This window comes from Phoenix dactylifera, chromosome 11, assembly GCF_009389715.1.
Source record: "Phoenix dactylifera cultivar Barhee BC4 chromosome 11, palm_55x_up_171113_PBpolish2nd_filt_p, whole genome shotgun sequence".
Classification (NCBI taxonomy): domain Eukaryota; kingdom Viridiplantae; phylum Streptophyta; class Magnoliopsida; order Arecales; family Arecaceae; genus Phoenix; species Phoenix dactylifera.
In genome coordinates this window covers 11488945-11504059 of record NC_052402.1, presented here as the reverse complement: position 1 = coordinate 11504059, position 15115 = coordinate 11488945, and the positions used below count along the sequence as shown (strand labels likewise).

General features: G+C 40.7%; 1 pseudogene; it reads left to right on the top strand.

The window, feature by feature from the left end:
* The first annotated feature begins 2304 nt into the window (after window positions 1-2304).
* On the top strand, window positions 2305-3669 carry LOC103713251 (annotated as a pseudogene).
* The last annotated feature ends 11446 nt before the right edge of the window (window positions 3670-15115 follow it).

The following is a 15115-nucleotide window of genomic DNA, read 5'->3' as shown; positions in this document are numbered from 1 at the left end:
AAACAGAAAGCCTGCAATTTGGGTGGCGAACTTCTTCCCCCAAATTACCAGCACTACGAGAAAAGGACTTGGCATGAATAAAAACACTACGTATGATAAATTACCAGCACCGAAATGTTACTCCCCAAGCCTCTGATGTCATACCCCATTAAGATAAAAGCACTCCAAAATATAGCTATAGTAAGAAGTTCTTTTTTCGGTAGTAGTTGTGGAGCGAGGTGTAATGGAGGCAGGGAACAGTCTACGTAAAAAAAAAAATACATAAAAAATACATAAAAAATAATAATAATAAAAGGAGAGCAGCAAAGTAGCACCACAGGAGGTTTTCAGAAGTGAGAGTGAGGACATGACTTTCTTATGGCTGTCCAAACATTTGATCGGGCAAATGTTTTTCCAAAGCTTGAAGGTATGCCTTTCTGGCCAACCATATATTTAGAGAGGCTAATGAATCTGCGGATTGTATAGCTGTCTACCAGAGAAGGGGAGTTCAACTGGGCACTCCGCAATTTTTATTTTCTGACTTTATTAGATGTATTTGTACACGTACTGCATGAAATACCTACTTTAGCACAAAAAAAAAAAAAAAAACTTGAAGGTATGGAGAATTTTGTAGGGCACTGCTTGAAGATGTAGAATTTCTGAAGGACTTTTAAAACACAAAAACCGTGCTTGGTTACCCGTTTTCTTTTAAACTTGGTGCATGTGAATAGAACTGCTGGAGGAGGAGACCCCATATTATACCAGCATCTCTTTCGGTTCTTCGGTCATCCAAAGGTGTATATTCCTATTCTGCCTAGATCCGGTATTATTGTTTGTCAATCCAGACCTTTCATTTAAGTATAAAACTTTGAGATAATGGAGAAATCCTTTAGTGTCTGAAATATAATACCAGATATCAGGTTTCTTGCCGTTAAGTTCTAATTTTGTCCTAATACTGTATAAAATTGCCTATATTTCTCGACTTTCCAATTTCAAAAGTAATCTTAATTAGATTTCTTTGTTGATTATAAATATCTACAAAAAATAAATTTAGAGTTATTATATTCTAGGAAAGAGTTGTCCAAGAGGGAACTTTTCTTAAGCTAGAATCTCCATGATTTGGTGCATAATAAGTGTCCCATCTCCTCCAGATCTCAAATTCATGGTGATTTTTTTTTATCATAGCAGAACTTATCCAAATTTCAAACATTTTATACCAAATAAATCTAAAACAATTTCATGAACAAGTCATATTAGTTCACAGCCTTTTCTTCAAGTCAATCCTATATCTAAAGCCTTTTGTAACAGCCACCTGCATTTCCACTATACTACAACTACTAGTAGAATTTTGACAGAAGTTTCTAATCCCACCTGAAACTGTTCATAGGCCGCCATTCATCAATCATGGATGCAAATCCAGTGGTGACAAAGAGATTGTAGCAATAATATATATCGATTAGAGTGGGAGAAAAGAATGAATATGCTGGGTTGGATTTAAACAGAAGTTCGAATCCTCTCTCACACATTGGTTGAACTAAAGATATCCAATTCCAGATCGCAAGCCACATGGGTCTCTCTCAATTATAAGTTGCCCCATATGAACAACTTGTATTCTAGAATTGGATCTCTTCATATTGTATAGATGGAGGGGGCCATCACTTTGAGCCCTATATTTTATAGGTGAAGGGGAGTGGCAGTTAGGAATATTATTCAGAATGATTTGAATTTTTTTTTTTTTTTTTTAAAAAAAAGGGAGAGGCATCATGTATTGCTAATCATGCAAGTTCTATTATATGGACGGCTGTGACAAATATTTTTTTTTTGAGTTGTTAGATATTTTTTTTTCAAATAGTCGTAGATGTATTTATTCTGAATTGATTTAATAAATCTAATTTGTCAGGATAAAAAAAAGGGGGAAGAAATACTCTCTGACCCTATACCGACGCCTGGATGATCTGTTGACAGGCTGCCAACCACGATGCAGACATCACACCTATATATATATATATGTATGTATGTATGTGATGTGTATGTATGCATGTATAGCTTAATCATCAAATTAAGGTAAATACAATGCAATTTAGTAGATGGTTCCAGAGTTCTACTAGTCTGTACTTGGACCCACTGATGAGCACAATACTGCTATTTGTTGGAATTTAAGATTCCAAAGTAGACTTAAAAAAGGCTATGCTTGCGAGAATTTGGCAAATGGTTTGAGGGACAAACTATGTTTCAAGCTTCTAATAAGAAGCAAGCATGAATACTTTGCAGTTTCAACTTCTAAGAAATCAATATTTACAATAAGAGATGCGCAAATTTTATTGGAGTAGGAGCGTCGGACCAAACCTATAGAATAATCCCCATGAACCATTTGGATCGATACACATAGCAACCACCTCTTCTTGAATATTTTATTAAAAAATGTGCCAAAAAAAGTATTTTATATATTTTTTTAAAAAAACAAAAAGTCCAGAACCCTCTCTCTCTACCCACCCCAATCATATCCAGCTCATTCCGGCGAACTCACAAACCTACTCTCCCTCTCTCTCCATATATACATCCCACATAGGCTTCTCTCCTCCCACGGCCACCACCGCCGCCACCACCACCATGGCCTCCGCTACCACCACCACCACCATTGCACTCGTAATAGCCACATTGGTCGCCCTCACCACGTCCGGAGCCCGAGCCCAGCCGGCGGCCCCGGGCCCGAGCCCGGCCCCCGTCAACCTCACCGCCGTCCTGGAGAAGGGCGGGCAGTACAACATCTTCATCCGCCTCCTCAGGGCGACCCAGGTGGAGCAGCAGATCAACAGCCAGCTCAACAACTCCTTCAATGGCCTCACCGTCTTCGCCCCGACCGACAACGCCTTCAACAGCCTCCAGTCCGGAACCCTCAACAGCCTCAGCCAGCAAGAGCAGGTTGCACTCGTCCTCTACCACGTCCTCCCTCGGTATTATAGCTTGTCCATGTTCCAGACCACCAGCAACCCGGTTCGCACCCAGGCTTCGGGAAGCAACGGCGTCTACACGCTCAACGTCACGAGCACGACGAGCCAGGCGAACATCTCGACCGGCGTCGTCGACGCGCCCGTCACCAACACGCTTAAATCCGACTTCCCGCTCGCGGGTCTACTCGGTCGAGAAAGTCCTGCTGCCTTATGATCTCTTTGGGGCCAAGCCACCGGCGCCGGCCCTGGCGCCGGCCAAGGACAAGCCTGGGAAGGCCGACGGGCCGTCGGCGGAAGCGGAGAGCAACCCCTCGGCGGCAGTTCAGCTTGAAGCGGAGGGGAGCAGGGCGGAGTTTTGTTGTTGGGCTGGGGTTGATGGCCATCGTTGGAAGTCCTTTGTGAGGAGTGGTGGATGAGTTCTGCTTCATTCGTTTGTGTTTTAATGTTTTTGTGCTATATATGGACCTGCCTGTTCTTTGGATTTTTTCCCCTCCCTCTCAATAAGTTTCCTCTGGTTCTTTGCGGGTTTCGCATGATTTATTATTAATGCGTTCTTCTTTCCTTCTTTCGATCTTGTAAAATAAGATGCTAAGACTTGGATGAAAGTAAAATGACATGAAGAGACATATACCGATCTCTGTAACAAAATGGCTGTTGGTGCTTTTAGATGCACAAGAAAATCATGATGTTTCATGATCTTTCATGATTTTTAAATCACAAATTATTATTTTATGTTCAATTGAACACGAAGTTAATTTGTAAGTTATTTATAAATTTGAAATTCTACGTGTATAATTTTTTTAAACTCATTTTTATTTTTGGTATGGCAGAGGACCCCAAGTTACCAATTACCTTGAGGAAGCGCAGAGGTTTTATCTTTGGTGCATCGCATGACAAACAGCGTTCCATGCAAACCTTCATCGTCTTAGATATAAAATACTGCGTGAAATATTTCCCTACTCCCATATCGCTAACTGACCCAAATGAATCCTTCCTAATTTTCATGGCCAAAGTCAAATGCTATATTTAAAGTTGGTTCCATAGTTTGTCACCTGATGGAAAGCTGACTTGCAAGCTTCTTGACTTACTTGGTGGAAGACGATTTCTGAATCGCCCCAACGGGAAAGATATGAGATATAGAAGCTGGCTAATGGCTTATATTATTAAGTTCGTGAGAATTCCACCTGTCACCCTACAATAAATACAAGCTGATGGGAGGCAAAATGAAATGTCCTACTCTGACATGAAGTCACCTAATTCCGGCTAAACAGACCTCAAAGTTAGGCCCAGCCGAGACTTCGGCTCCGCCAAAAGCCGAGACCTTGGCCCCGCCAAAGGCCGAGCCGACCTCAAGGGAGAGGCCAGGCCGACCTCAACCCGCCAGAGGTCGAGCCGACCTTAAGAGAGAGGCCAGACCGACCTCAATCCGCCAAAGGCTGAACCGACTTCGACCCTATCAACCTTAATTTTGCGGATCCCATGCTCAGGCCACCAAGCGGCCAGATCGTACCACGTGGCAAACCCAGAGGCTCCCTCAGCAGATCCTCCTGGATCAAGGTGTTAAAGGTTGGTCATTATGACAGCCGCCTCGAAGGGCAGGGCATTAATGACTGCCCCTCGCATACCACCACGTAACGTCTCGGAGTGAGTGCACACACGACGCATTTAAGGATTCCCTCGACCACTTCTGTTTAGAATGACATGGCAGAACCTCAGAATATATTCAGAAAGATATCTTCCGAATTCTTCGCCAAAATGATTAGGCTTGTTAACGAGTCGAGCCGAGCCCGAGCCTGGGAGGTTCGGGCTCGGCTCGTTTTACCGAATCCCAGGCTCGGGCTCGGCTCGTTTTACAGAATCTCGGGCTCGAGCTCTGTATTAGGCTCGGGCTCGGGCTCGTTTGACACAGCAAAGGCTCGGGCTGGAGCTCGTAAAGCCCGTTTCAATTACAAGCTCGAGTTCGAGCCCGAGCTCGGGATGGGGCGAGCGGGAGAGAGGGTGGAGGGGTTGACGAGGTGGAGGAGGGAGAGATGAGGGCAAGCGGCGGCGAGGGCGAGGAGGGAGGCGTCGTCGACGAACTCGAAGTAGCGGGGCTACGGGGGTTAAAGACGCGGGGGGCAAGGAGGTGGCGGAGGTTGGGGCAGGCAGCGGCAATGGCGGCGAGCTCGGAGGCACGGAAGCCCCCGGCGGAGGAGGTCGAGGCGGGTGAGGGAGGCGGCAGGGTGGGCATGGAGGGCGGAGGAGGTCAAGGCGGGCGAGGGAGGCGGTCGGTCCAGGGGGCGGAGGCGGGGCGGCGGAGAGGGTCCTGGGCCTAGGGGATCTAGAGGAGGTCGTCGAGGGAGGCATGGAGGAGGTCAATCCAGGCTGAGATACAGGTCGGGGAGCCGAGGGAGGCAAGGAGGAGATCGTCGACGACGTCGAGGGAGGCGGGCTGAGATCCAGGTCGGGGAGTGAGCCGAGGGAGGCGTGGAGGAGGTCGTCGACGATGTCGAGGGAGGCATGGAGGAGGTCGTCGAGGGAGGTGGGCTGAGATCCAAGCCGGGGAGCTGGACTCTTGAGAGCAATTTTCAGAGGAGAGGGGTGGTCGGGTGGGGTGGGGGATCCGGGGGGAGGGTCAAAAATGGTTGAGTCACGAGCGTTGGGGTGGGTGGGTGGGTGGGTTTCAAAAATGGTTTAAGCCACGAGCGTGAGCGCCAGGGGGAGGGGTTAAGCTCCGAGCGCCGGAGGGGTGGGGGGGTGCATGAGCCCGTTTGGGCTCGTGAGCTGTTCGGGCTCGAGCTTGAATTTAAACGGGCTTCATTTTGGGCTCGGGCTTGTTTGACTAACGAGCCGAGCTCGAGCAGAGCTTTTACTGGGCCGAGCCTGAGCCATGCCCGAGCAGCTCGGCTCGTTAACAGACCTACGAATGATGGATCTCCATGATGTACGTCGCCTCTAATTAATGACCAGCTGATCACGAATCGACTCAGAATTTTAGGTAACAGCCGAGACCCTTGCCCTATAAAAAGGGAGTAGGGATAGGCCTTTGAAAAGCCAATATAAGCCATTATAAGCTATTTTAAGTTACAAGAGCCATCCAAGGCACTTAGATATATACCTCTCCAAAAGCCCGGCTAACTTAGCCATCGGAGGGCCTTCACCAGAATCCCGAGCCAAGGCTTTGTGCATGTACTCCAGAGCGCAGGAGGTGGCTCTCTCTCCCCATCCCGGCCGGTGTCTCCTTGGCTTCTTCCGACGCGGTTACACTTGGGCAGAATTCAACCACAACACAAGCTTTTATATCCGTTGCCTTTGGGTCCATTGCTACGGTCGGGCATTGCTTGAAGTATTTAACACACAGAGTCCGACGTGCAATCAAAATCTTAAGAGGGTGGTGGAGAAATGTGGTTATATCTAATCTGGATGCCCTCAATGGTATGAGCCACTGATTTCTTTTCAGAGACAGTGCATCAATTAGAAGGCAACATGGGCAAGCCACCTGCTCGATTAAGACACCATTCGGACGTGCAGCCCCGGACAAAGAAAAGGCCCAACTTAATTATTTTTCTTGGACTCCTTTGATTGGTGGAAAAATTTTATCTCATCCAAATATATTATATGAAAAGTTGATATCTAGATATATTATATTTAAAAGAATAATTTTGATATATTTAGTTGATTATAAAAAAGTAGCATACGAAGCCTGTTTTCTAAAGTGTCTTATATTTGGTTAAGTACTTACGCTCCTGAAAGATTATGTAAAATACTTCTTATACTCTTAATAAATTGAGTATAAGGACGGAAAAAAATATAAGTCACTAAGATTAAGGGTATTTCTGAAAAATAGAATTTTATCTTAATTTCTAGCTTATGGAAAAGTTATTTTTCTATGTTCTATATGAGCCTATTTTTCTTATTTGTTTGTTATTTTTCTGTTGCATGTATTTTTTCTCCTCCTCTTCTCGCAAACCAAATGAATCATAAGAGTGAATCCAATAGGCCATCTGGTCATCTTCACATAATAAGTATCATATTTCTGATGCCAATCTTTGAGTTTTAACGCCAACAGTTATACTAACAACATTAGCACCTAAGCCTCATGGTCGAAGGTGTTGCTTAAAGAATAAATAAATAAAAACAAAAACATTCTAGTTAGACAATCGTCTTTGATGGAGAGCTTCAATTTTTTGTATGAAATATCATGAATTTAATTTTTTTTCTTTCTAGCATATCTGACTATCTGTTGGTGATGACTTGTTAATTTGATTTGAAATTAATTTAAAGTATAGAATTCCAGTGTGAGAAATTGGTTTAATAAGTTAATGGACTGGGTATGGATCATGAGTCCAAAGCCTTCTTACTAGATTTGGTTTGGACATACTAAACCATACTCAAACCCAACTAGATCATATATAAAACAAGTTTAGCCTTTTTATTGTCATTTTCTTGTATTGATTGAAAATCATTTTCTATTTTTTCTTTCTTCTTAAAAGGATTCCGAATTATTCTTCCTTGTTTCTTGATATAAAAATTAATTGTGTCGATACACATTAGTGTGAGATGTAAGAAAATAGCAAAATTAGTGATTACTTTTTCTTCTTGCCCTTTCGCCTCATCTCCTAAATTAGATAGACCACAAGTTATACAATAAATATCCGATAACTCAACTGATACCTAGTAATTTTCGTTCTACCATATTGGAAATGGATATAGGATATAAATTGGATTTGTTACGGATATAACCAAATCCAACAGGAACTCCTCTAGCTCAGAAGAGGAGTACCCATCCCCATCAAATCAAAGGATCCAATTCCAAATGTGCATGAGAGCTCTATTCCAAGGACTCTTTTTCTAGCTGTAGATACGCTGAAATTAGATTGATATTAGTGCTTCTCATGAAGAAAAGTAACATGCTGGCTAGCAAAATAAAGTCATGATGGCGACGATGTGGTGATTCCCATCAATTATCTCATGTGAGACTAAATCTCACGTATGATCCTCAACTCTTCGTCCTCCAACATTCCAATCCAAATGGATCTCTCCATGATGAAATTGAGGATTGGAAGGTTCATATTTTCTGAGATCAGATACACAGATGGCCGACGCTCATTGGCCAATTTTTTCACATTATTCACCCTGGATGGTTGGGTCCTTCTCAATTCGAAATCTCTGGAATTTGTTCTCAGACCATTTTGCATTCTCATACTCATTTAGCCAAGAAGTCTTGTAACCATCCAAACCCTGTCCGGTTTGATGGATATAGGTTTATTTTGTGGATGTTGGTCATGTGGAGGCCCATCGGCAATGCATCCCGAAATGGGCACGGCCCAGAGCCCATCTTGGACTTTTGATCAAAGAGGAGGATTATGATTAAATTTCTAGAAACTACAGTACCTAATTGAATATTTTATATTAAATTTCTTGTTTTTCCTTTCTGAATTTTGATTAAGAATTAATAGAAAACTAAATAGACCTCAAGAATGTATATAAATTTTATTTTATTTTATTATTTTTGTTTTTAAGTGTTGTTGAAGACAACAAGGCATTCCGGCGCACTAGTCTCCCACCACCATGGGGCTTGGGAAGGTTAATTAATTGTTAGCAACAAATTGTGTAAAAAGCAAGGGTACTTCACTATATATGCATAATTTTTATATTCTAGTTGTCTTGAAACCCAGGATTAAAAATATTATGCACCAAAATTAATACCACGTATTTTGTTGTATAACATCTTCAATTAGAAAATACTTCATTTCGAAGATGTCTACAATAAGTGAACTCACGAGTACTTTGTTGCATCGTTTTTTCCTCTCTGATAAATTATTCGTATTTAATTTTTTTTCACAAAAAGGTCTTAATCCTATTACTTTATTTTCCTTGCTTGATTAGGAGAGAAAGGCACCTTGCTTCAGTGGAGATTCTCATCTAGAAAACTCTTAAGCTTTCATATGATATGGGGGGCGCACTCGAAGCTCTTTGCACCACCGGCCAACATTACTTCGTCTCACTGCTTTCCACAAAACTTAAACTTCACCGATAAAAATTCTTCCCAAGCAATGAAAGGGAAAGATATAGGTTAAACAAAGGAAGGCAAATCTATCTTTTAGGCCACACCTCAAAGTTAATGAGACAATTATATTACTAAAAGTACTGAAAAAGATCACAGGTGGCTAGGAAGTGGTTCAATTTGGTGGGAATAATGATTCCTCGACACAAAAGTACCACTATACTTTGGCATTCTTAATTATTCTTCTTCTTTTTTTTGGTACATTGCTTTGGGACAGAAAATATATGAGCCAGAACCTCTTTCATGGAGGACACGGAGCCCCTCCCTTGATTCCTTCTGCCCCTTGTTTGCCACTCCTAAACAATATAATGGTCTATCTGAGACTACGTACTCTTGCTCACCCACACATTTCTTTTGTTATCACTACGGTGAAGGTTGGTGCAGGACGTAACTATGACCTGCTAAACTTTAAGTATGGTTCGTATATTGGCTCAAACCGGAGTGGCAAAGCGCACATCAGGACCAATTGTCGAACCGTTGCACAAATGGGTTTGCTTTTGTACCAGATCCCATCGGTATGTCTTAATTTCGTAGTGTTGGGCTTGTGCCACGGAATAGCTTGGCTAATTTATTCGGAACAAAAGTAAAATAATTCATAGCATAATTGTTTTAGCAGGCATGACTCTTCTTATTCTAATTTCTATTACTTCTAAATCAGTCATACTAAAAAATAAGCACAAATATTCCATGGACTAGGTCTAGTGGCATAAGCATTTCTCCACTCTAACAAAGAGTAACATATTGTTTTTGTACGTAAGAGTTCCCTTTGAATTCATAAGTTGGCACGCCCAAAATCAAGTAGATTTTGATGGTGCACCTAAAGCTTGTTAGAAAAACATGCCATGGAGGCTAACGTTTTGAAGGATAGGAGAGAGTCCTCTTTGCAGAAATTATATAACGTATAGTAGGAACCAAGAAATGATGATAAGTCCTTGTTGAAAATTAAAAGGAAGAGAAGAGAGAGAGAGAGAGAGACCCGCAATATAAGGCTACAATGAGGGCAAGTTTTTGCTTTTGGTGTTTACTTATCTACTGGTATTTAATCTTCTTTCTTTTTTCCTTTATTAAAGAGCATTCTGAGCCTGATGTCTAAGACCTTATAGTCTTTTTTTGATGGAAATCTGAGACATTATAGTCCTAGTTTAAACAAATCAACTTTACAAGATACCAAGTCGCCTGTGTCACGTCAAAAACCATCTCCAGTAACCTAAGTCGATAATCTTTTGCGTCAGATTCTTCTGAAGTAAAAAAAAATATTTTCCATCGTCTCGTTTAATGCCCACAACATGACATTTTTAATACAGTAGATGGTTGCATTATAACGCAGCTGATATGCAATTGTTTAAGAAGGAATAATATTAAATACTTGATAAGAGACTTCCATCTTGCGTTCATCTCCACACGCCGGTGCCAATAATTAATTAATAACGTACGTGAGTGCAATATACGTTCATCTCCGACATGCAAGCTTTTCAGCTGATGACTCTTGGGTGACGAATTAAGACACCATATATACCACCAAACTCCTTCGTCCCCACCAAAACTTTGAAATCAAATCACGGCAAATCCATACTGAGAGGTGACCCAACTTCTGCCGTCCAGCTAAAAGATCGAACCCTATATATATTATATAAAGTTTTCGGCCCACCACATCCCAAGACAAAGTCAGCTTTCTAATAAGCGAGGACTTGAACGTCGATTCCACCGTCCATGATCTTTTCCACCCTTTGATGTCCCACGGTTTTCTGGCCTTTATTCCTGGTGGAGCTTAGATGAAGCCCAAAGAAAACCTTGTGCCCAAGCTTTCGTTGGGAAGCATCTTAATTGAGTTGGGTCCCTCCCATCTCTCTTTTCTGAGTTTTCTCCTCTCTTGAATATATTGAAGTCATCGAACTTGTTCAGGGTAGGTGGGGCTATTGGGATCTTCGTTGCTCGCTCACGCAAGGCAACCCCTAATTACACAATCAGTGACGCCACAATCTTAATAACGTTCTAAATTAGACGTGTGAATGAGTCACCCACCAGACAGCCTTTAATTGATTACTTCTCGCACGCAACTAATGCATGGCAATAGGATTGTCACCATAGTCGTAATCCTTGTTCACAGGAGAAGTTAGTTTATGGAGTTTATTATTGGTTATTAGAAACTTATTTACCAGGTGTAGCTATTATCCTAAAAGACTAGTATGCATGACGTCGTTGGCCCTTGTATTTAATTTCTTAGGAGGATTTCTCTCGTTGCTTTAATGGTTGATGTATTTATTAGCAGTGGTAAAGGGAAACCTACATGCTTTGAAGGGGTATGTGCTGGCCATTGCTGCAGTCCATTTTACTTTCTCCTTCGTAAGTCGTAACTTGATTGGGCATCTGAATTATATCCCAGCAATTGCACCCCTGCTCCAACTAGAGGTTTCAGATTTTGGAATTATTTCTTCTCCAAATATTTGGTGTAGGCAATGAATCCAAAGAAGTAGCACCAGAACTACATGTAATTGCATCAGCAAAGAGAAGCTGTGAATTCCTATGAATATAGCAATAGAAGATCTTTATACCATTTTTTATAACTTTTGTACGTGTAATTATTTATATTGCCAAAGCTTTTCTGTGAACAAAGTTATATAGTTAATAGGGACTGCATACCTAGTGACTTCCGCCCGAGACCCTTCTTCGTTCCAATTCATGATCTCAATAAATTTTCTAGATAAAAAAGTCATGACAAATATGAGAGAGAAGCGGAGCATCATAAAAATTTGAGTATTAAAAAAATAAGCTTGCCATTTTTTTTTTAGATTTTTTGCATGAATATCTTTATAGAAATTTAAATTTACATGAACATCCTCTTAAAATTTATATTTATTTCTATACCATAATAAAACACTATTTTTGCACAAATATCTTTAATATAACGATTATTTAACACTATTAATAAAAACCATATTTATTTTAATTAAAAATAAAATAAAATTTTAAAATTATTTTTTTTGTCTTCCATCCATCGTGATCACCTTATAAATATTTCTTTTTATACATCTATTCATTAAAAGTATTTTAGTCATTTTAATTTAAAACCGTTAATTTTTTAACGGCGTTAGATGACGTAGGTACATATACAAAAATAAAAAAAAATATAATAGTAAATTAAGTATTTTACAAGGATATATAAACATTCAAATATCAATTTTATCAAAAAAAACATGCCCTTTTTTACCAAAAAAATAACAATTTTAAAAAAATATTAATATAAAGTTTGATATTTAAAAAAAATATCCACATATATATATATATATATATATATATATATATATATATATATATATATATATATATATATATATATATATATATATATATATATATATATATATATATATATATATATATATATATATATATATATATATTGATGGAAATAAGCTTGGCAATTGGAGTCTTGCCGGTTTGTCTTCCCTAACGGATGTCTCATGCTCTTATCCTTCGTGGTCGGATAAGAGCGATGCCATGCCCCCGCGGTCAATGTTACGACACCATAAAAATTCTAGTCATAGTCGTCATCCCCACCAGTAGCCGACGGCCTTTGATGTCGGCAAGTCGCAGCCACGCCGACGTCACCGCTGATATCCTATCCCGCCTACCCTCGATATGTTGGATAAGCCGAGGGGTCCGTTGTTCCGCGAATCTAAGAGACACGGCTGCGATGAGACTCGTGGCAGGAGCTCGGCCATTCGATGTATCCCGCCACGTACGAACCGGGCGGTGGATGGTTGGTCACACGTGTGGGGCCATGAAGGTTGGCGGAGGTAACGTGACGCGGGCGTATGGAATTGGGCGAGCTGCGGTTTGACCGGCCGACATCAGAATTTAGACTTTAGAGTTAGCGTCCGGCCGTCCGGGTCTTCCTCTCCTGTCCTGTTGTTAGCCTTTTTCCACGAGTCGACGCCGTAACCAGTAACCGCCGTCTCATCCATCATCTTGCTGTCAGGCACCGGCAATACACGTGTACGACAGATAAAATAATAAAATATTTACCATCCTCCGATTTTGTACTAATTGCTAATCCTGATCTCTTTCGTATAGAATTTAATTTGATTGACCAATAATATATTATTTTTGCTTTGCCTGTTCTGCATATGTTAGCATTGTTACCGTAAGAATCCGTATGGACGTGTATTTAGTCCCACATTAATTATTCGCTGAGTAGATTTTGGATACTTATATAGGATCAAAAAATTCAAATAATATCTTCTAGCTAGCCATTCTGGGTAAGGTACTGGATTATTACAAATGATATTAAAGCAGATCCGATCCATAACCTATATGGACTAGGAGATATTGCAACACGGGTATATTGAGACTGACCACTAGTCGATCGTGATGTTTGTGGTTAGATTTGAATGAATTTGAACTCTTAGCCCGACGAGGATTCGCTGGGTAGATTTTAGGTAATTATATAGGATCAAGGAATCCAAATAATATCTTCTGACTAGTCATTTTTGGATGAGCTCCTGAGTTGTTACATGTGATTAGAATTGCACACATAAAATAAGTAAAAGTATATCAACTTTAAATTGTGCATTTTTAACTGCATACCATTGTTATAGAGGCTTAGTTTCAAGATGAGTGCAATTTTGAAAATGACATGTTATTCGATGAAGCGAGCTCTTATGCCTCCCCTGACTCAAGGGAGAAGGCTCTTTTGAGTTTCATATGGTGGTCAGTTTTTGCTTACAATACATATTTTATGTTGCTCATATGTTTTCATATTAGTGATTTATACGCTATGTATAGAGGGAAATTCATCTATTCACTTTGTATTAAATGATTTTCGAGGCAAAAAATGGTCGCTTGAGCCTTGATACCATGACTAATGCTAATGCTTAGATATATTCAAAATAAGACAGGCTTATAATTTTAACTGATATAGAAGAGATGCTTGCCTCATTATGTTTTTGCATGATATTCCTAGAAATTAGAAGAACAACATTAATATATCTTTTGAGCCAACCATCAAAATTATAGATATACTCATTTAAAGGAACTGACTTAACAGGATGATTTTATTTTTTTTTTATTGTCAAGTCCAAAGCTTTTATATGCCAAACTCATATATGGTAAAGCTGTTGTGTCACTTGCCATAGGTGGTGTGACATTTGGTAGTATCAACTATGAAGTAATTGCAAGACTTTTGCCTAGTGTACAATTAAAAAATTATTTGAGTTTACATGTAAGACATATTCTTAGTTCATCATGAGGACTATTCCTTGCCCTTTTGGGTGGAATAAGTTGAATTGCCTTGCATTAGGCATTTTTTATCGATTAAAAGTTTATTTTTAATTAATTACATAATTTCATGGGAAAAGCTATATCCAGAATGCTATTGCATTTTTTAGTACACCTCTGCACAGAGGCCTGCCAAACCTTTGACTTGCATAGCCCTTTAGTTCATATGTGATCTTAGGATCTATTCATTTAGCGAATTCCCGTTGTGTAATCTTTGGTCAAAGTTTATACAAATTTAGCATAATAATGAATGTAGTTTGGAGTCGAGCTCCACTGGTTCGCCAATCAGGAGCAATCCAGGATCGGCCGATATTACTTTGAGGGAGTTGGTCCAAGTTTTGATCAAGCTGATCACAGATCAATTTTAGACATAAAAAAAAATATCAAATATGAAATAAATCTGATCCGAAGATATTATATTTTAGATCAAGATCCGGCTCATGATCAGTTCTGGCCTTCGTCTATCCATTCCTCAATCCGTGGGTTCACGCTCCGAACAGCAACCAGTGCCTATCGAACCTATAAATATCTGTAGGTCCCACGAGCTCACAAAACCAGAACACGACACGTCATCCCCTTACTCCGATTGCTGTCCGTACCAAAACAGTGAAGCCCTCAACCAATCGGCATAATCCCTGACGTCACCGAGGCAGAAAGGGTCCAGGCGCCCGAGAGGTTGACGCGCGTCCACGTCATCGCATCTCGACGGCGACGTCCTCATATCAAGGTCTGAAGAGGGAGTGGGCGCCGATGGGTAACTACCGCTGACGTCGTGCGTGGGGCGGAATGATGTCATCCATGCGGTAATTTAATAGATATATACCCTGCCTCTCCCAAGCCCCAATCCCCCCCCCCCCCCCCC